Source organism: Hordeum vulgare, chromosome 7H (genome assembly GCF_904849725.1).
Source record: "Hordeum vulgare subsp. vulgare chromosome 7H, MorexV3_pseudomolecules_assembly, whole genome shotgun sequence".
In the NCBI taxonomy this organism is placed as follows: Eukaryota; Viridiplantae; Streptophyta; class Magnoliopsida; order Poales; family Poaceae; genus Hordeum; species Hordeum vulgare.
The window spans coordinates 585,848,527-585,870,560 of NC_058524.1; positions in this window are offsets into that span (position 1 = coordinate 585,848,527).

Below are 22,034 nucleotides of genomic sequence, written 5' to 3' on the forward strand. Positions count from 1 at the left end.
GACGCTGCATTGGCTGGAGATTTAGCTGAGCAACAGGAGAGGAGACAACAATTGCAGTCTCGGGGTTGAGCACGACGAAGGCATTGTCTTGATCAGGTGCATTTTCTTCAACATTATCCTCACGGTGAGAAATTTCATCAGCTGGGGCTTCAGGCTCGGGAGCTTGCTCATGTTGTGCATCATGTTGAAGAATGGGATCTGGCTGGGCATCAGGCTGGGGAATTTCATCAACTGGAGCATCCTCTTGAGGGTTCTGCTCCGAAGAAGGAATATGTTCATTATGAGCCTCAGTGTAAGATCTTGCTCAGATGGAGGAGTTGGGTCAGCCTGTTCCTCATCTTGAGGATTTTTCTCAGGACTTCGAATTTCATCAGCTTGAGGAATTTCACTTCGCTCTTCCTCAGCTGGCTTGGTGACAGAGGCAGTTTCATCAGCTGGTGCCACTGATCCTTGTTCAGTTACTTCCTGAGGAATGGGGGGCTGAGGACTGTCGTCAATACGAATTTCTTCGTCAGTGTGTTCCTCAGATGCGGCATGCTTCATTTCCTCATCTGTCCCTTTCTCTTGGTCAGCAAGGATGACCATTTCATAAGACGGAGCAACGTTGAGGGGCAGAGGGTCCAGTGGAGCATTATCTTCAAGCGCTTTAAGGCGCTTGGCCTCTGTTTCTTCTTCTGCTGACGAGGCCTTTCTCTTTTTGGCTTCCTTCTCAGCAGCCCTGGTTTTCTTCACGTATGATGCAGACGGAGTCATCTTCTTGACCTTTGAAGCTTTTGGTGAAGGGGTTCTCTCGACGGATTCATCAGCTTACTTTGAGGAACCAGCTGGAGAAGAGCCATCAGCATTCTTTCATGAAGTAGCTGGGTCAGGGGCAGTCTCACGAGGTGCAGCAAGTTCATCAGCTGGATTTTCCATGGTGATTTCTTCAATAGCCGGTACATCCCCACGGCTTTCTTGGGGTATTTCCTCACCTTGAGGAGTTTCCTCAACTTGAGGAGATTCATCAGCTGGCTCTTCAATCAAGGGCTGAGGAGTTGGTGCTGGAGGGGCAGCCTTCTTGTTGTAGTCATCAACAGCTTTAGTGGCAAATTTGATGAAGCTGCTTTTGAGACTGTGACGGTCAGATAGCTTGGAGTACTTATCAGTCAAAGTCTTCAACTCAGCCTGTGTTGACACCGGTGCATCATGCGTCAAGTTTAGGAGATTCTGCTTGAGGAATTTCTCCTTTTTAAGCTTCGCAACCTTGGCCTGCTTGGCTTGCTGTTCTTTCCACTTGGCTTCATTGATGAATGTGGCCACCATGTGCCTTATGCCAGGGGAAGTTTCAAATCATCAAGCGAAGTGTTTGGGTCCTCATACCATATGTTTATGTAGTCTAGGAAGGCCTTGGGGTCCATGGCCAGAGGAATAGCGCTAGCAGAAGCTTGAGCTACCCTTTCCTGCTTGTTTCTGATTATAGCTTGCAGGGTTTGATCATCATATTCATCACTACCCTCTGATGCAGACGGGACTGTGATGATTTTGCTGGGGCTTGGCCGAGTTGCTCTTTCAGCAGACACCTGAGTCTTCACAGGAGGTGATGAAGACTTTGTCTCCGAGATGGTTGCAGCCGGGAGTGAGGAGCTGGAGGTAGCGGTCGGTGGCTTCATGACTGGCTTCTGTACTGGTATCTCTTGAGGCTTTGGTGGTGGTGCTGAGGATTTTGGAGCTGAGGGATTTGGCGTTGAGGGTTTTGTAACTGATGCCTGAGAAGATTTCTATTGAGGCTTTGGAGCCCTTGGTTTTGACGGCACAAACTGTGGTTGAGGCAGCAGCTGAGGATTCATTGAATTTCCTCACTGCAGCATCTGCCTACTTCTTGAGCTTAGCCAAATTCTTGTCCTTCTCATCTGGATAGTCATCAATGGTCTTGAGGCTTGAGGGATGTGCTACTTGATGAGCCTCAAGTGGGGCCCGTTTGCCAGGAGGCTTCAGGGCGAATTTCTTCGCATACTTGGCAGTTACAAATCTGTATTCCTTCCATTCCTTAGCTCATCGGCGTTCTATCATTTGCAGCCTAATCTTTCTCTTGGTCATTGTTTCATTTTCATCAGGTGTGCAATAGTCCAAGTAAATATCCTCAGGGATATCCAAAGCTGTGTTCTGCTCAAGTTTCTTCCCTCCCTTCTGCTTTCTGTCATCCTTCATTTTCTTCAGCTGAGGATTTTGCTGATGAGATTGAACTCTTGAGGATTCTGATGAGACTTGAAGATTTTCTTCAAGAAACGCTGCAAATGAGTTAATGTGATGAGAACCGAGAGATTCATCAGCTGACATGTGTGTACCGGTGAACAGAGTATAGTTGCGAGGAATTTGGAGAGGTCATATGCGTTCTCAGATTTGAAGAAAATGAAAAAGTTTGACAGTTGAGGAATTTAACCAGTGGTTGAGGAATTTGCCTAAGCATACTGTTCTTGGGTTCCAGAGTTATACAGATCCGAAAATTCGCACAATTGAGGAATCTCGTGAAAAGCTTAGATGTTTAGTGAAGTTCATCAATGGTGTGGTGATAGGCAGTATTTGAGGAATCAAGTGCATATCGATTCTAGAGGAAAAACAGATTTCACATCGGAGATGTAAAATAGTAGATCTAACTTGCTGTAAAAATGGGGTTTTTATTTACCCTTGAAGGCGCACACGAAGAACACAGAAAAGTTGTGGAGAGAAGCTCTTCGGTTGCGTGCCCAATGCGCCCTAACCCGGCGGCAGAGGACGTCTACGGCGGCGGCGGACGAAGATGGTCTGACTCCGGCGTGGTTCCGGCGACGGAGAAGTCGAGGCAGTGAATCTCTTCTTCACCGGCGACGAGACTTCCAGCGGTGGTGCTAGCGTTCGGTGTTTTTTGCTGTAGCAGGAGAGCGATGGGGCGAAGAAGTGTTTGTTGAGGGGGATAAGGACATATTTATAGCCAGACAGTTACTGTTGGCGCGAAGAATTCGGACCAAACAGCCCCTGCCTCTACGTCTCCGCAGGACACGTGTAGTTCCCGAACAAGGCGGTGGAGATAGTGGAGATCGTGGTTATCCGATCGTGGGAAGTGGGGTTCAGTTATTGTTCATCAAAGAAACATTTTTTAAGAGTTGAAGATTTTGTTACATAATCATCAGCTGACAAGGACGCAGTGAGGATTTTGAACAAAGTTTCAAGTAGAACGCATATGAAGAATCGAATAGACTGGATGAGAATAGCATGGAGGGAAAGTAGGGTCCGATCACATTGACTTAGATGAAATATCAACTTGAAGAAATAGCTATAGGTGAATGCTTTTGAGGACTTGAAATCACAGTCTATCTAGTCAAACGAAAGTCATCAAGTGTTTTTTGAAGATTTGAGTAACTTTAGGATTTGTGATAAATCGTCATAATGAAGAACAACTGTTTTGAAAAAAAAACATTTTGAGGAAATGGAACATTAAAGAAAATCAACTTGAGGAATTTGCCCGTTGGGCGGTGGCGTGACCCACCATATAAGAATGTTGATTACAGACGCCGCGTACAATTGTCGTAGGGTGATTTCTTCGTTGATTTCTTCGTCATAATCAATTTCTTCGTTGATTTCTTCGTCATAATCGTCATAATCAATTTCTTCGTTGATTTCTTCACATTCAGAGTGATATTCTTCATCAGTTGAAGAAAATCGATTCATCATGTGTTGCACATTCAAGTCATCAATTTTGCATAAGTGTTAGGATGTGTGCATGTTTTTACAAAACATTTGAAGATTCTAAGATATTTAGCTCACACCGCAACTTGCAAAACCTTTTCTCATCCAAGGGCTTAGTGAAGATATCTGCTAGTTGATCATCAGTCTTCACATGGTCTATGCGGATATTGCCCTTAAGGACATGGTCCCGAAGAAAATGATGTCGAATCTGGATGTGCTTAGTCTTCGAGCGTTGTACTGGGTTGTATGCAATCTTGATTGCACTCTCATTGTCGCAGTAGAGAGGCACATTCTTCATGTTGATGCCGTAGTCCTTGAGGGTTTGCTTCATCCATAGTAATTGAGCACAGCATGAACCAGCAGCAATGTACTCAACTTTGGCAGTGGAGAGTAATACGCGGTTCTCCTTCTTTGAGGACCAACAAACTAGTGATCTTCCGAGGAAATGACATGTACCAAAAGTTGACTTGCGATCCACGCGATCACCAGCATAGTCAGAATCAGAATATCCTACCAGATGAAGATTGGAGCCCTTGGGATACCACAATCCTAGTGTTCATGTGTGAGCTAAGGATCGAAGAATATGCTTCCAAGCCTTATGGTGTGATTCCCTCGGTTTTGCTTGAAAACGTGCACACATGCAAACACTAAGCATTATATCTGGCCTAGATGCACATAGATACAATAAAGAGCCAATCATAGAGCGATATACCTGCTGATCAAATTCTTTACCATTTTCATCAGTGCTGAGATGGCCGTTGGTAGGCATTGGAGTCTTGGCACCTTTGCATTCATGCATGTCGAATTTCCTCAGAACATCCTTGAGGTATTTCTCCTGTGATATGAAGATTCCATTGCGTTGTTGACGAATTTGAAGACCTAAGAAGAATTTCAGCTCCCCCATCATAGACATCTGATATTCTTCACTCATCATGTAAGCAAATTCATCACTGTATCGTTTGTCAGTACAGCCAAATATGATATCATCGACATATATTTGGCACACAAATAGCTCATTGTCATAGGATTTAGTGAAAAGAGTTGGATCGAGTGAACCAGGTTTAAAGCCTTTCTTCATGAGGAATTCCTTCAATGTATCTTACCATGCCCGAGGGGCTTGGTTGAGACCATAGAGAGCCTTTTTGAGTCTGAAGACTTAGTGTGGATTCTTTGGATCGTCAAAACCTGGGGGTGAGCAAGATATACTTCTTCCTCAAGCTTACCATTGAGGAATGCACTTTTCACATCCATTTGATATAAGATGATGTTATGATGATTAGCATAAGCAAGTAGTATTCGAATAGCTTCAAGTCTAGCAATAGGTGCAAAAGTTTCATCGAAATCTATTCCTTCAACCTAGGTGTAGCCTTGGGCTACAAGTCGTGCCTTGTTCCTCACCACTTGACCGTCCTCATCTTGCTTGTTTCGGAAAATCCACTTGGTACCGATGATGTTGTGCTTGCGAGGATCTGGTCGTTTGACGAGCTCCCATAAATCATTCAGCTTGAATTGGAGAAGTTCGTCTTGCATAGCTTGGATCCACTCTGGTTCCAGAAAAGCGTCAGCAACTTTTGAGGGTTCTGTGATAGATACAAAGGAAAAATTCCCACAAAAGTTAACTAAGTGTGAAGCTTTTGAGCGGGTGAGAGGACCTGGCGAGTTGATGTCGTTGAGGATTTTATCAAGTTCTACTTCATTTGCTATCCTCGGATGAGCTGGTTGAGGATTTCGTCTGGGCTGAGGAAGTGCTTCTGGTGCAATTTCCTCAGGAGCATCTTCTTGATTTTCATCAGTGATGGGGATCGTTTCTTCATCAACTTCCTCAGTGGTAACAATGTCTTCAGTAGGTTTAAGCTTTATTGCTTACTCAGGAGACAACTTATCTTGATCAGAAGGCAATTGCTCTCTTTGCGAGCCATTAGTTTCATCGAACCGCACATCTACAGTCTCAACAACTTTGTTGTGATAGTTGTTGAAGACTCTTTAGGTGTGCGAGTCCTTTCCATAACCGAGCATAAAACCCTCATGTGCCTTAGGTGCAAATTTTGAGCTATGGTGAGGATCTCCAATCCAACATTTTGCACCGAAGACTTTGAAATAACTTACATTGGGTTTCTTATCAGTGAGGAGTTCATATGAGGTTTTCTTGAGGAATTTGTGAAGATATACCCTGTTGATGATATGGCATGTAGTGTTGATGGCTTCAGGCCAAAAGCGACGAGGAGTCTGATATTCTTCAAGCATCATTCTTGCCATTTCAACCAGAGTCCTGTTCTTCCTTTTGACAACACCGTTCTGCTGAGGAGTATAAGGAGCAGATAATTCGTGAGTAATACCAAGTTCATCAAGATAATCATCAAGACCAGTGTTTTTGAACTCTGTTCCATTATTACTCCTGATATGTTTGATCTTGATGCCAAAGTTCGTCGAGGCCCTTGAAGAAAATCGTTTGAAGATTTCCTGCAGCTCAGTTTTATATACTATGATATGCACCCATGTATATCTGGAATAATCATCAACAATGACAAAGCCATATAAAGATGCTGCATTGGTTAGTGTGGCATAGTGAGTAGGTCCAAATAGATCCATATGAAGCAATTCGAATGGACGTGTAGTGGTCATGATAGTTTTCGAGGGATGCTTGGATCTGGTCATTTTCCCAGATTCACATGCACCGCAGAGATGATCCTTGAGGAATTTGACTGATTCGATGCTGATGACATGCTTCTTCTTCGCTAGCGTGTGCAAATTCCTCATACCTGCATGACCTAGTCTTCGGTGCCACAACCATCCTTCTGAGGGTTTTGCTAGTAAGCAAGTAGTTGGTCGCTGACCTGTAGAGAAATCAAGAATGTACAAATCCCCTCTTCTTACACCTTCGAAGACTTTGGATCTGTCAGATTCCATGATGACTACACATCTATATCTACCAAAGATAACAATCATATCAAGATCACAAAGCATCGAGACTGACATGAGGTTAAAACCAAGGGATTCAACAAGCATCACTTTGTGTTGGAAATATGCCCTAGAGGCAATAATAAATTAGTTATTATTATATTTCTTTGTTCATGATAATCGTTTATTATCCATGCTATAATTGTATTGATTGGAAACACAGTGCATATGTGGATACATAGACAAAACATTGTCCCTAGTAGGCCTCTAGTTGACTAGCTCGTTGATCAAAGATGGTCAAGGTTTCCTGACCATAGGCAAGTGTTGTCACTTGATAACGGGATCACATCACTAGCAGAATCACGTGATGGACTAGACCCAAACTAATAGACGTAGCATGTTGATCATGTCATTTTGTTGCTACTGTTTTCTGCGTGTCAAGTATTGTGTCAAGTATTTGTTCCTATGACCATGAGATCATATAACTCACTGACACCGGAGGAATGCTTTGTGTATCAAATGTCGCAACGTAACTGGGTGACTATAAAGATGCTCTACAGGTATCTTCGAAGGTGTTCATTGTGTTAGTATGGATCGAGACTGGGATTTGTCACTCCGTGTGACGGAGAGGTATCTCGGGGCCCACTCGGTAATACAACATCACACACAATCCTTGCAAGCAATGTGACTTAATGTAAGTTGCGGGATCTTGTATTATGGAACGAGTAAAGAGACTTGCCGGTAAACGAGATTGAAATAGGTATGCGGATACTGACGGTCAAATCTTGGGCAAGTAACATACCGAAGGACAAAGGGATGACATACGGGATTTTATGAATCCTTGACACGGAGGTTCAACCGATAAGATCTTCGGAGAATATGTAGGATCCAATATGGGCATCCAGGTCCCGCTATTGGATATTGACCGAGGAGTCACTCTGGTCATGTCTACATAGTTCTCGAACCCGCAGGGTCTGCACACTTAAGGTTCGACGTTGTTTTATGCGTATTTGAGTTATATGGTTGGTTACCGAATGTTGTTCGGAGTGCCGGATGAGATCCATGACGTCACGAGGAGCTCCGGAATATATAGATATATAGGAAGTCCTGTTTTGGTCACCAGAAAAGTTTCGGGCTCATCGGTAGTGTACCGGGAGGGGTGCCGGGGACCATCGGGAGGGGTGTCACGCCCCAAGGGGTCTCATGGGCTATGGGAAGAGATGAACCAGCCCCTAGTGGGCTGGAATAAGTTTCCACTAAGGCCCATAAGGTTAGAGAAGGAAAAACACAAGGTGGAAAGAGTTTCCAAGTGGGAAGGTGGAATCCTACTCCAAGTAGGATTGGAGTAGGACTCCTCCACCTCCAATTTCGGCCAAACCTTGAGGGTTTGAGGCTGCCTCTTCCCTCCCCCTCCCTCCTATATATACTAAGGTATTAGGGCTGATTTGAGACAACTTTTGCCATGGCAGCCCGACCACATACCTCCACGGTTTTTCCTCTAGATCGCGTTTCTGCGGAGCTCGGGCGGAGCCCTGCTGAGATTAGATCACCACCAACCTCTGGAGCGCCGTCACGCTGCCGGAGAACTCATCTACCTCTCCGTCTCTCTTGCTGGATCAAGAAGGCCGAGATCATCGTCGAGCTGTACGTGTGCTGAACGCGGAGGTGCCGTCCGTTCAGCACTAGATCGTGGGACGGATCGCGGGACGGTTCGCGGGGCGGATCAAGGGACGTGAGGACGTTCCACTACATCAACCGCGTTCACTAACGCTTCTGTTGTGCGATCTACAAGGGTACGTAGATCGGAAATCCCCTCTCGTAGATGGACATCACCATGATAGGTCTTCGTGCGCGTAGGAAAATTTTTGTTTCCCATGCGACGTTCCCCATCAGTGGCATCATGAGCTAGGTTCATGCGTAGATGTCTTCTCGAGTAGAACACAAATTTTTTTGTGGGCGGTGATGTGTGTTTTGCTGCCCTCCTTAGTCTTTTCTTGATTGCGCGGTATTGTTGGATCGAAGCGGCTCGGACCGACATTACTCGTACGCTTACGAGAGACTGCTGGTTTCATCGCTACGAGTAACTCCGTTGCTCAAAGATGACCGGCGAGTGTTGGTTTCTCCAACTTTAGTTGAATCAGATTTGACCGAGGAGGTCCTTGGATGAGGTTAAATAGCAATTCATATATCTCCATTGTGGTGTTTGCGTAAGTAAGATGCGATCCTACTAGATACCCATGGTCACCACGTAAAACATGCAACAACAATTAGAGGACGTCTAACTTGTTTTTGCAGGGTATGCTTGTGATGTGATATGGCCAACGATGTGATGTGATATATTGGATGTATGAGATGATCATGTTGTAATAGTTAATATCGACTTGCACGTCGATGGTACGGCAACCGGCAGGAGCCATAGGATTGTCTTTAAACTAACGTTTGTGCTTGCAGATGTGTTTACTATATTGCTAGGACGTAGCTTTAGTAGTAATAGTATGAGTAGCACGACAACCCCGATGGCGACACGTTGATGGAGATCATGGTGTGACGACGGTGACAAGAAGATCGTGTCGGTGCTTTGGTGATGGAGATCAAGAAGCACATGATGATGGCCATATCATGTAACTTATGAATTGCATGTGATGTTAATCCTTTATGCACCTTATCTTGCTTAGAACGACGGTAGCATTATGAGGTGATCTCTCACTAAAATTTCAAGATGAAATTGTGTTCTCCCGGACTGTGCATCGTTGCGACAGTTCTTCGTTTCGAGACACCACGTGATGATCGAGTGTGATAGACTCAACGTTCACATACAACGGGTGCAAAACAGTTGCACACGCGGAACACTCGGGTTAAGCTTGATGAGCCTAGCATGTGCAGACATGGCCTCGGAACACATGAGACCGAAAGGTCGAGCATGAATCGTATAGTTGATATGATTAGCATAGAGATGCTTACCACTGAAAGTATTCTCGACTCACGTGATGATCGGACTTGAGATAGTGGATTTGGATCATGTACCACTCAAATGACTAGAGAGACGTACTTTTTGAGTGGGAGTTCTTAAGTAATATGATTAATTGAACTAATTGTCGTGAACATAGTCTAATGGTCTTTGCGAATTACGATGTAGCTTGCGCTGTAGCTCTACTGTTTTTATATGTTTCTAGAGAAAATTTAGTTGAAAGTTGATAGTAGCAAACTTTGCAGACTGAGTCTGTAAAGCCGAGGATTGTCCTCGTTGCTGCGCAGAAGGCTTATGTCCTTAATAAACCACTCGGTGTGTTGCACCTCGAGCGTCGTCTGTACATGTTGTGAACATCCGACATACACGTTTCTGATGACTACACGATAGTTCAGTACAAAATACTTAATGGCTTAGAAGCAAGGCGCCAAAGACATTTTGAAACGTCACGGAACATAAGAGATGTTCTAAAGAGATGAAATTGTGATTTCATGCTTGTGCCCTTGTTAAGAGGTATGAGACCTCCGACAAGATTCTTTGTCCACGAAGTACAGGAGAAAATCTCAATCATTGAGCGTGTGCTCAGATTATCTGAGTACGACAATCGCTTGAATCAAGTGGGAGTTGATCTTCCAGATAAGATAGTGATGGTTCTCCAAAGTCACTACCACCAAGCTGTGAGAGCTTCGTGATGAACTATAACATATCAAGGATAGATACAATGATCCTTGAGCGATTCGCGATGTTTGACACTGCGAAAGTAGAAATCAAGAAGGAGCATCAATAGTTGATGGTTAGTAAAATCACTAAGTTTCGAGAAAGGCAAGGGCTAGAAGGGATACTTCGTGAAACGGCAAAGCAGTTGATGCACTAATGAAGAGACCCCAGATTAAACCCAAGCCCAGGACTAAGTGCTTCTGCTATGAGGGGAACGGTCACTGAGGCGGAGCAACTCTAGATACTTGGTAGATAAGAAGGCTGGCAAAAGTCGAAATAAGTATATTTGATATACATGATGTTGATGTGTACTTTACTAGTACTCCTAGTAGCACAAGGGTATTGGATACCGGTTCGGTTGCTAAGTGATTAGTAACACGAAATGAAAGATACGGCATAAACGGAGACTAGCTAAAGGCGAGGTGACGATACGTGTTGGAACTGTTTCCAAGGTTGATATGATCAAACGTCGCACACTCCCTCTACCATCGGGATTGGTGTTAAACCTAAATAATTGTTATTTGGTGCTTGCGTTAAGCATGAACATGATTGGATCGTGTTTATTGCAATACGATTATTCATTTAAAGAGAATAATGGTTACTCTATTTGCTTGAATAATCACCTTCAATGGTTTATTGAATCTCGATCGTAGTGTTACGCATGTTCATGATATTGGTGCCAAAAGATATGAGGTAATGATGATAGTACCACTTACTTGTGGCACTGCCGCTTGAGTCATGTTGGTATAAATTGCATGAAGAGGCTCCATGCTGATGGATCTTGATACTCACTTGATTTTGAATCACTAGTGACATGCAAATCATACCACATGAGCAAGGCCTTGTTTTCATTGAGATGAAACAAGATAGTAACTTGTTGGAAGTGATACATTTTGATGTATGCAGTCCAATAGGTGCTGAGGCACGCAGTGGATATCATTATGTTCTTACTTCAATGACGATTTGAGCAGATACAAGAGTATTTACTTAATGAATCACAAGTATGAAATATTGAAAGGTTCAATTCTGTTTCAGGAGTGAAGTTCGTCGTAACAAGAGGATAAACTGTCTACGATATGATCATAGAAATGAATATCTGAGTTACGAGTTTTGGTACGCAGTTAAGATAATGTGGAAATTGTTTCGTAGTTCATGCCACCTGGAACATCGTAGTGTGATCATGTGTGTGAACGTCATAGCCACGGACTATTTGGTATGGTGCATGCTATGATGTCTCTTATCGAATTACCACTATCGTTTATGGGTTATGCATTAGAGACAACCGCATTCACTTTAAATAGGGCACCGCGTATTTCCGTTGAGATGACACAGTATAGACTGAGGTTTAGAGAAATCTAAACTATCGTTTCTTGAAAGTTTGGGGCTTCGACACTTATGTGAAAAAGTTTCAGTCTCATAAGCTCGAACCCAAAGCGGATAAATGCATCTTCATAGGATATCCAAAACAGTTGGTACATCTCCTATCTCAGATCCGAAAGCAAAGTGTTTGTTTCTAGAAACGGATCCTTTCTCGAGGAAAGGTTTCTCTTGAAAGAATTGAGTGGGAGGGTGGTAGAACTTGATGAGGTTATTGAACCATCACTTCAACCAGTGTGTAGCAGGGCACAGGAAGTTGTTCCTGTGGTGCCTACACCAATTGAAGTGAAAGCTGATGATGGTGATCATCGAGCATCGGATCAAGTTACTACAAGCCTCGTAGGTTGACAAGATCGCGTACTACTGCAGAGTGGTACGGTAACCCTGTCTTGGTGGTCATGTTGTTGAGCAACAGTGAACCTACGAGTTATGGAGAAAGCAATGGTGTGTCTGGATTCCGACAAATGGCTGGAAGCCATGAAATCCGAGAGAGGATCCATGTATGAAAACAAAGTGTAGACTTTGGAAGAACTACTTGATGGTCATAGGACTATTGAGTAAAGATGGATCTTTAAAAGGAAGACAGACGATGATGGTGATAAGTCACTATTAAGAAAAGCTCGACTTGTCGCAAAGATGTTTCTGACAAGATCAAACAGTTGACTATGATGAGACTTTCTCACTCGTAGCGATGCTAAAAGTCTGTTAGAATTATGTTAGTAGTTGCTGCATTATTTATGAAATATTGCACATAGGATGTCAAAACATTGTTTCCTCGACGGTTTCCTTGAGCAAACATTGTATGTGATACAACCAGGAGGTTTTGTCGATCCTAAAGATACTAGAAAGTATGCAAGTTCCAGCGATCCTTCAATGGACTGGTGCAAGCATCTCGGAGTTGGAATATACACTTTGATGAGATGATCAAAGATTTTGGGTTTGTACAAGGTTTATGAGAAACTTGTATTTCCAAAGAAGTGAGTGGGAGCACTATAGAATTTCTGATAAGTATATGTGGTTGACATATTGTGGATCAGAAGTAATGTAGAATTTCTGTAAAGCATACAAGGTTGTTTGAAAGGAGTTTTCAAAGGAATACCTGGATTGCGCTACTTGAACGTTGAGCATCAAAGATCTATGGAGATAGATTGAAAGCGCTTAATAGAAGTTTCAACAAGATGCATGCCTTGACAAGTTTTTGAAGGAGTTCAAAATAGATCAGCAAAGAAGGAGTTCTTGGTTGCGTTGTGAGGTGTGAATTAGAGTAAGACTCAAAACCTGACCCCGGCAGAATAAAGAGAATAGACGAAGGTCGTCTTCTATGCCTTGGCCGTAGAATCTGAAGTATGCCATGCTGGGTACCGCACCTGATGTGTGCCTTGACTCAAAGTCTGTTGAGAGGTACAGAGAGTGATCCATGATTGAATCACTAGCAGCGGTCAAAATTTATCCTTCGTAACTTATGGACTAAGGAATTTTTCTCGATTATGGAGGTGGTTAAAAAGTTCGTCGTAAGGGGTTACGTCGATGCAAGCTTTGACACTAATCCGAATAACTATGAGTAGTGAAACGGATTCGTATAGTAGAGTAGATATTTGGAGTATTTCCGAATAGCACATAGTAGCAACATCTATAAGATGACATGAAGATTTGTAAAGAACACACGGATCTGAAAGTTTCAGAACCGTTGACTAAAACCTCTCTCACGAGCAAGACGTGATCAGACCCCATAACTATATGGGTGTTGGATTCGTTGGAATCACATGGTGATGTGAACTAGATTATTGACTCTAGTGCAAGTGGGAGACTGTTGGAAATATGCCCTAGAGGCAATAATAAATTAGTTATTATTATATTTCTTTGTTCATGATAATCATTTATTATCCATGCTATAATTGTATTGATTGGAAACACAATGCTTGTGTGGATACATAGACAAAACACTGTCCCTAGTAAGCCTCTAGTTGACTAGCTCGTTGATCAAAGATGGCCAAGGTTTCCTGGCCATAGGCAAGTGTTGTTACTTGATAATGGGATCACATCATTAGGAGAATCATGTGATGGACTAGACCCAAACTAATAGACGTAGCATGTTGATCGTGTCATTTTGTTGCTACTGTTTTCTGCGTGTCAAGTATTTGTTCCTATGACCATGAGATCATATAACTCACTGACACCGGAGGAATTCTTTGTGTGTATCAAACATCGCAACGTAATTGGGGGACTATAAAGATGCTCTACAGGTATCTCCGAAGGTGTTCGTTGAGTTAGTATGGATCGAGACTGCGATTTGTCACTCCGTGTGACGGAGAGGTATCTCGGGGCCCACTCGGTAATACAACATCACACACAAGCCTTGCAAGCAATGTGACTTAATGTAAGTTGCGGGATCTTGTATTACGGAATGAGTAAAGAGACTTGCCGGTAAACAAGATTGAAATAGGTATGCGGATACTGACGATCGAATCTCGGGCAAGTAACTTACCGAAGGACAAAGGGAATGACATACAGGATTATATGAATCCTTGACACTGAGGTTCAACCGATAAGATCTTCGGAGAATATGTAGGATCCAATATGGGCATCCAGGTCCCGCTATTGTATATTGACCGAGGAGTCACTCGGGTCATGTCTACATAGTTCTCGAACCCGCAGGGTCTGCACACTTAAGGTTCGACGTTGTTTTATGTGTATTTGAGTTACATGGTTGGTTACCGAATGTTACTCGGAGTCCCGGATGAGATCCAGGACGTCACGAGGAGCTCCGGAATGGTCCGGAGGTAAAGATTGATATATAGAAAGTCCTGTTTTGGTCATCGGAATAGTTTCGGGCTCATCGGTAGTGTACCGGGAGTGCCGGGAGGGGTGCCGGGGACCATCGGGAGGGGTGTCACGCCCCAAGGGGTCTCATGGGCTATGGGAAGAGATAAACCAGCCCCTGGTGGGCTGGAATAAGTTTCCACTAAGGCCCATATGGTTTGAGAAGGAAAAAACACAAGGTGGAAAGAGTTTCCAAGTGGGAAGGTGGAATCCTACTCCAAGTAGGATTGGAGTAGGACTCCTCCACCTCCAATTTCGGCCAAACCTCGAGGGTTTGAGGCTGCCTATTCCCTCCCCCTCCCTCCTATATATACTGAGGTATTAGGGCTGATTTGAGACAACTTTTTCCATGGTAGCCCGACCATATACCTCCATGGTTTTTCTCTAGATCGCGTTTCTGCGGAGCTCGGGCGGAGCCCTGCTGAGATTAGATCACCACCAACCTCCGGAGCGGCGTCACGCTGCCGGAGAACTCATCTACCTCTCCGTCTCTCTTGCTGGATCAAGAAGGCCGAGATCATCGTCGAGTTGTACGTGTGCTGAACGCGGAGGTGCCGTCCGTTCGGCACTAGATCATGGGATGGATCGCGGGACGGTTTGCGGGGCGGATCGAGGGACGTGAGGACGTTCCACTACATCAACCGCGTTCACTAACGCTTCTGATGTGCGATCTACAAGGGTACGTAGATCGGAAATCCCCTCTCATAGATGGAGATCACCATGATAGGTCTTCTTGCGCGTAGGAAATTTTTTGTTTCCCGTGCGACGTTCCCCATCACTTTGTCCATATGCCTATCCTTGAAAATAGCTACTTTGCCAAGTCCCAATACCTTGCTTTTACCTTTGTCAGCATATGTGATTTGCTTCAGAGGTGATGGAGTTAGTGGCATATTCATCAGCAAGCTTTTATCACCAGTCATGTGATGTGTGCAGCCACTATCAAGAACCCACTCAATATTCTTGGGTTTGTCATCCTGCAAATGAATGAGTACAGCTTACCATCTCATATGCTTCAGATTTGAAGAATATGATATCAATTTCATCAGATAAGAATTTCATCACAACAGATTTATAAGGACGTGTGAAATATTTCTGTTTCATCAATATTAGCTTGCGTCCTATCAAGCATTTCCTCGGGTCTCCAGCAAATTCTTCAGATGACGATTTTCATCTGTAGACCTGACCTGCAGAAGTGATTAGTTCGATTTCTTCACCACCCACATCTGAAGGGGTGGTAAAGCATTCACCATCCTGCGAGCACCATATGAGAAAGGTGGCACTGAAGCTAATGCACTTCTCTTGATAGTAGGGGGGTTAAAGTACTCATATGAATATGCAGAGAACTGGTTTGAGGATTTATGAACATAATGATTTGAAGAGTAACACTCATATTCTTATTCCTTGTAGTTTCCATGCATGTTAGACGCATTAGTACGGGTACAAGCATAATTTTGACCAGTTGAGGATTTTGATACTCTTGAAGACTTTGGTCCTCCTGAGGAATTTGATCTGGGGTTCAGATTCTTCATCGGTGGTGTCATGAGGACATTCACGTGAAGATTTTCAAGATAGCTTTTGGGAACCCAAATTTTCCTCAAGGGAAGACCATTCCTGTAGTTAGTTCCAACATATCGAGCAAATACTTCACCATCCTGATTTTTGAACAGTTTATTGTTGGAGTCAAATGACTCATCTGATGAATAGGATAATTCACATGAAAAGCGAGTTAGATTGGATGGATCAAAAGGAGGCCCAGTAGAAGCAACCCATGAGGTTTTGGGATACTACTCAGGTTTCCAATAAGATCCATCAGCATTTAATTTCCTCTCAAAGGCAATTCCTTCTTTCCTCGGGTTCCTGTTCCAGATCTGCTTTTTAAGCACATCACAAAGGGTTTGACGTCCTTTGAGACTTTTGTATATGCTTGTCACATACAATTCCTTCAACCCTGCATTTTCATCAGTAACATTTGTGTTTTCCTCAAGTGAGGAAATATACACTACAGGTGCAGTTGAAGAATTTGTAGCAATAGAAGCATTTGATGATTCTGGTGAAGAATTAGCAGTTTCGCGTTCAATGCATTTAAGACATGGAGGAATGAATTCAACGTGAGCAGCGTTGATCTGTTGAGCTAGTAATGAATCATTTTCCATACGAAGATCATCATGAGACATCCTCAGCTTCTCTAGATCAATCTTCCTTTGAAGAAATTCATAGGAAAGTTTCTCATGATCAGCGAGGAGTGTATCATAACGATCTTGAAGATTATCAAATCTAGACTGAAGACTTTTCACATCTTCAGTGAGGATTTGGGTAAGGTTCATTTCATCATTCAACAGATCATCACTTCTATCTAGCAGTTTCTGAAGCTTTTCTAGGGCAGATTGTTGTTTGTGGCAATGATAGCAAGTTTACTGTAACTGGGTTTTTTATAATCATTAGGTTCACAGTCACTTGAATCAGAGGAGGAAGCATCATTCGGTACCTTTGAACCTTTTGCCATGAAGCAATAGGTTGGAGCGAAGTCATCAGCATAGTCATCAGCTGACGAAAGTGGTTTCCAGTGCAAGACTAGCCTATCCGTATTCAGAGTCTTCATCAGAACCCTCTTCTTCATCACATTCCTCTAATTCTGCCTCGGAGTCCATTTCCTTGCCAATAAGTGCCCGAGCCTTTCTGAAACTAGTCTTCTTGTGCGATGAGGGCTTTGAAGATGAGGATTTTGAAGATTTCTTCTTCTTCTTCGAGTCATCAGAACTGTCATCCTTGTATTTCTTCTTCTTTGATTCCTTTCCCCAACGGGGACAGCCAGCAATGTAATGACCTGATTTCTTCCATTTGTGGCAGGTTCTTTTCTTGTAGTCTTCAGACGAAGATTCTGATTTCCTCATGTCTCTTCTTGGAGATTTACCGAACTGACCACGTCGTGTAAACCTCTGGAATTTCTTCAAGAGCATTGCAAGCTCCTGTCCAAATTCTTCAGGGGCACCAATGCTATCATCCGAATCTTCTTCTTCAGATGAGGAAATTGCTCTAGCCTTCAGTGTACGTGGTCTGGAATAGCTTGGTCCATATAGATCTTTCTTTTCTTCTAGCTGGAATTCATGAGTATTGAGTCTTTCGAGTATATCAGCTGGGTCAAGCATCTTGTAGTCTGGTCTTTCTTGAAGCATCAGAACTAAAGTATCAAATGAAGAATCCAAATATCTCAACAGTTTCTTCACAACTTCGTGATCAGCAATGTCTCGAGCTCCTAGTGCTTGTAGTTCATTTGATATGTCAGTGAGGCGACCAACGGTGTCTTGGCAGCTTTCATTGTCATGCCTCTTGAAGCGATTGAAGAGATTGCAAAGAATATCAACACGAGAGTCATGCTGGGTTGATACTCCTTCATTTACTTTGCACAGTCTCTCCCAGATCAGTGTTGCAGAGCCCAAAGCACTCACTCTTCCAAACTGGTCTGGGCTCAGATGGCCACAGATGATGTTCTTCGCTTGAGAATCTAGTTGCTTGAATTTCTTCACATTAGCAGCAGAGACACTAGCAGAGATGATGGGGACGCCATGTTCCACAATATACAAGAGATCATTATCAATAGCTTGTAGATGCATTTGCATCTTGTTCTTCCAGAAGGGAAAGTTCTTTCCTTCGAAGGTAGGACATGCTGCAGTCACCTTAAACATGCCTCGAGTCGACATAACTAAAACTCCAGGTGGTTAAACCAAAATCGCACAGAACAAGGGAGTACCTGGCTCTAATACCAATTTAAAGTGCGTTATATCGACTAGAGGGGGGTGAATAGGAGATTTTTAGAATTTCATCACTGAGGAAATTCCTTTTGAGGAAATTCCTCACTGATGACTAACTTACAGCGGAAGCAGTAAAGGATCAGAAGTGCAAAGTTTCACAACAGCAGTTTTTCAGAGTGAGGAATGTGAAAACAGATTGCACAGTGAGCAGGCACACAGAAAACATATGAGGATTAACTAGCGTGGAGAATTTGGGATTGAGGAATTTCAGAGAAAGTCTTCAGCAAATTCTTCAAACAGTAGCAGTGGAAGTCATCAACACATAATCTGAGGAAAGTAAGGAGTTGAGGAATTAGAACCCGTTTCACAGCGAAGACAGTAGTTGATGACCCAGTTCCAACTGCCGTGACAGTCGTACATCTGGTTTGGAGCGGCTTGGTATTGAAACCAAAGGACACACAGTCCCTACCGTCTTCTCCTTGGGCTAAGAACACACAGTCCTCGCCCACATCTTGTGGTAAGTCTTCAGGGCAGACTTCCAAAACCCTCAGAAACTTGGTCACCGGCGATCCACAATTGACTGCTGGATTGCTCTAGACCATGATGCCTAACCGTCTGGAGGATGCACAGTCCTCAAAGGCAAAAGGCATCAGTCCCACACAGGAACAACTTCTTTAGTGATGCTCAATCACTTGGTTCTAGGTTTGTGGTTTTGGTGTATGGGGTATTTCCTCACTGATGAATTACTCTCTAAGACTCTGAGGAATTGGGTTGCTCTTATGACAAGTGTCAGTTCCTAACGGAGCAGCCAACCAGCTAATGGTTGTGGGGGCGGCTATTTATAGCCTGGGAGCATCCCGACATGATTTGACACTAATGCCCTTAAATAATATGACCGTTGGCATGGATAAGACCAATGACTTGGCGTGGCTATCGAAACGGCCGGAACCCTCAACTGTGAGAGTCCTCCTGTCACTCGTATTCCTCACTTGAGGCTTTTGGTAGGATTAGGCTTGGATTGAGCATCATGAGGAAATTCATTCCAAAGTGTAACTTCGACCCCCTTTAACAGTACGGTGTTCCTATTACTCAAGTGTGAAGAAAATAAAACAGAAGGAGTAAATCTTCATGCTTCAAAGTCTTCATAATGATTTTCTTCAGGACACACCGAATTCCTCAATTTCAATATCTTCATGAGGAATATTGATTTCATCGCAAATTCTTCGCGATTCAATTCTTCAGCTTCAGACCAATTTCTTCAACCGAAGATATACATTTTTAGGGGTCGATATTCATCAAATATGTCAAACTCCTCAGTGACTTATAGATCCTGTGTACACTCGTAAACACATTAGATACTTAACCTATAAGTCTTCAAACCACCAAAATCACTAAGGGGCACTAGATGCACTTACAGCCATTAGCACGAAGTATTATGAAATTAAAGCTGCTTGGCCAAACCTTGTCATGAAAGAACTGTTTTCTGGGAATTTTAATGAAGATGTCGCTTCCCATCTTAATACATTTGCTTAGTTGTGTGATATGCAAAAAAATGAAAGATTTGGTTAATTATATTGTGGAACTCAAACTTCTCCTTTTTCTCTAAGAGATAGAGCTAAAGCATGGTTGTCTTCTTTGCCTAATGATAATATTGATTCTTGGTCCAAATGCAAAGATGCTTTAACAAAAATATTTTCATGTGGGAAAAAATATTTCACTAACGTATCGTATTATAATTTTTCAGCAACTTGATCAAGAACATGTTGCACAAGCATGGGACATAATGAAAATTATGCTTAAAGATTGTCCTACACATGGATTCAGTTTTTGGATCATAGTTAAAAATTTATATGTTGGACTAAACTTTGTGTCGAGAAATCTTGTAGATTCAGCTGCAGGTGGTACGTTTAAGGAAATACCACTTGGAGAGGCTACAAAACATGTATTCCAACTATTCCCAATGTCACATCGAGAACGCTCCAACTAGTAAGAAGGTAAATTGTGTGAATGAAATATCTTCCGTCAGTAAAACTTTTTATGCTCTTATGTCCATGCTTACTAGGAGGAGTTGCACTCACATAAAACAATAGTCAACCCAAATTACGGGTCTAGACCTTGATGACATTTCTTTCTTATATGTGGGGAGAATAAAATAAAATTGTCCAAAGTGAACCCGAAACCCAACTTTCCAATGTTAGTCGATATCAATTCGAACCTTTGGTGTAAATGAACAAAATAAATACCTAGATGCTAAGTGCAAAATTAGTAAAATAATAATAAGAAGCAATCATATTGAAATATCTTGTTTAATATTTTTGTAATAATGCCTCATAATATAAGGTATGACATTACCGTGCTACTTTTCTTAATTTGGAACATGTGTATTATGAGGTAGCACTAACTCTTCAACATTAATATCACAAGATTTGCAATATTGTGAATCCTTATCACCATGTTTATATTATTTTCCAATCCATGCATTATAGGAAGTAAATTAATGTTCATTAATTGCATTCTAAAGAATAGAGAATTAAGTACCATAGCCAGCTCACCATACATATTTTTCGAGTAGATTAATGATGGGATAAATATAGAGTTTAAGACATGATGTGACCTCATGTGACCTCATGTGCTTACATCCAAAAGTAGTGATGACCAAATGCATCGCCTAAAACATGATCATAACGTAACCAACACACCCAAGGGGTAACCCTGGGAGGAAAAAATGGAGAGGTTGGCCATCATAGAAAATGATTTTAGGTGACATTCCCTTTTTCGTCACCATGGGTTTTGTCACTGAATAGAGAAGATTTTGTAGTGTGATGAGGATAGACAGGATGACCAGATGACGAGGATAGATAGGATGATGATGATGGCCAGGATGATGAGGATGAGCAAGATGATGATGATATCAAAGATGATTAGGATTATGGCCCACTCAATTCTGCAATTTTCACCAAAAGAGTGAAGGAGCTTACTGAGGATGAGACGATCACATTGATCGTAATCCTACTATCAGGTGATCACTACTTGGGGTCGCCTTTTGTGCACCGTTTCACTAAGAGCAACAAAGTCAAACACATCATGGAATGTTTGTATTATTTTCTCATTTTTTGTTGTTGATAACACTATATGGAGAGATTCCTAACACCGCATGCTCTATTTCCCTTGATCACTAGGGTCTTAGACATTGCCTATGAATATGATTTTCGGTCTAGACATCCTCGCCGTCGGCAGAGCTGTAGTACGCCTTGGAGAAGCAAGGCCTATCGCCACCGTTCAAAACAATACGAAAACATCTGGGCACATATCCTTCTATGAGGTAGTCTGTGGGAGTTTGTGACGGGAAATATACGATTAAGGGTTTCACACCGGTGGTACGCATGATTAGGAATAGTACACGCAACATATCCTTGTAGATGATGGTTGTAGTTGACCTCATTTGGAAATAAGGTCCACGTCATGAATATGTAAGCCGATGAACTACCGGTTAATTTGTTAAGATGGATGTGATACAAGGGTGTTTGTTTGTTAAGTGGAACAAATTTGAAGTGTCATTTAGTCTGTCATATGTTATCATACAATATTAAGTTTGGCACAGTTATTTTAAGAATTATATAATTATATCAATTTACCCTTTTATAAGTAATATGGATCAACGCTGCCACGATAGAGCCCTGGCAAAAATTTGTTTTGCCTGGATGACTATGTCAGTGGGGGCTCTACTTTGCACCCGCCACTAAAGACCTAGTTACAAGTTGCGGTCGCATACCCACCATGACTAACTTATTGGAGGGCACCCT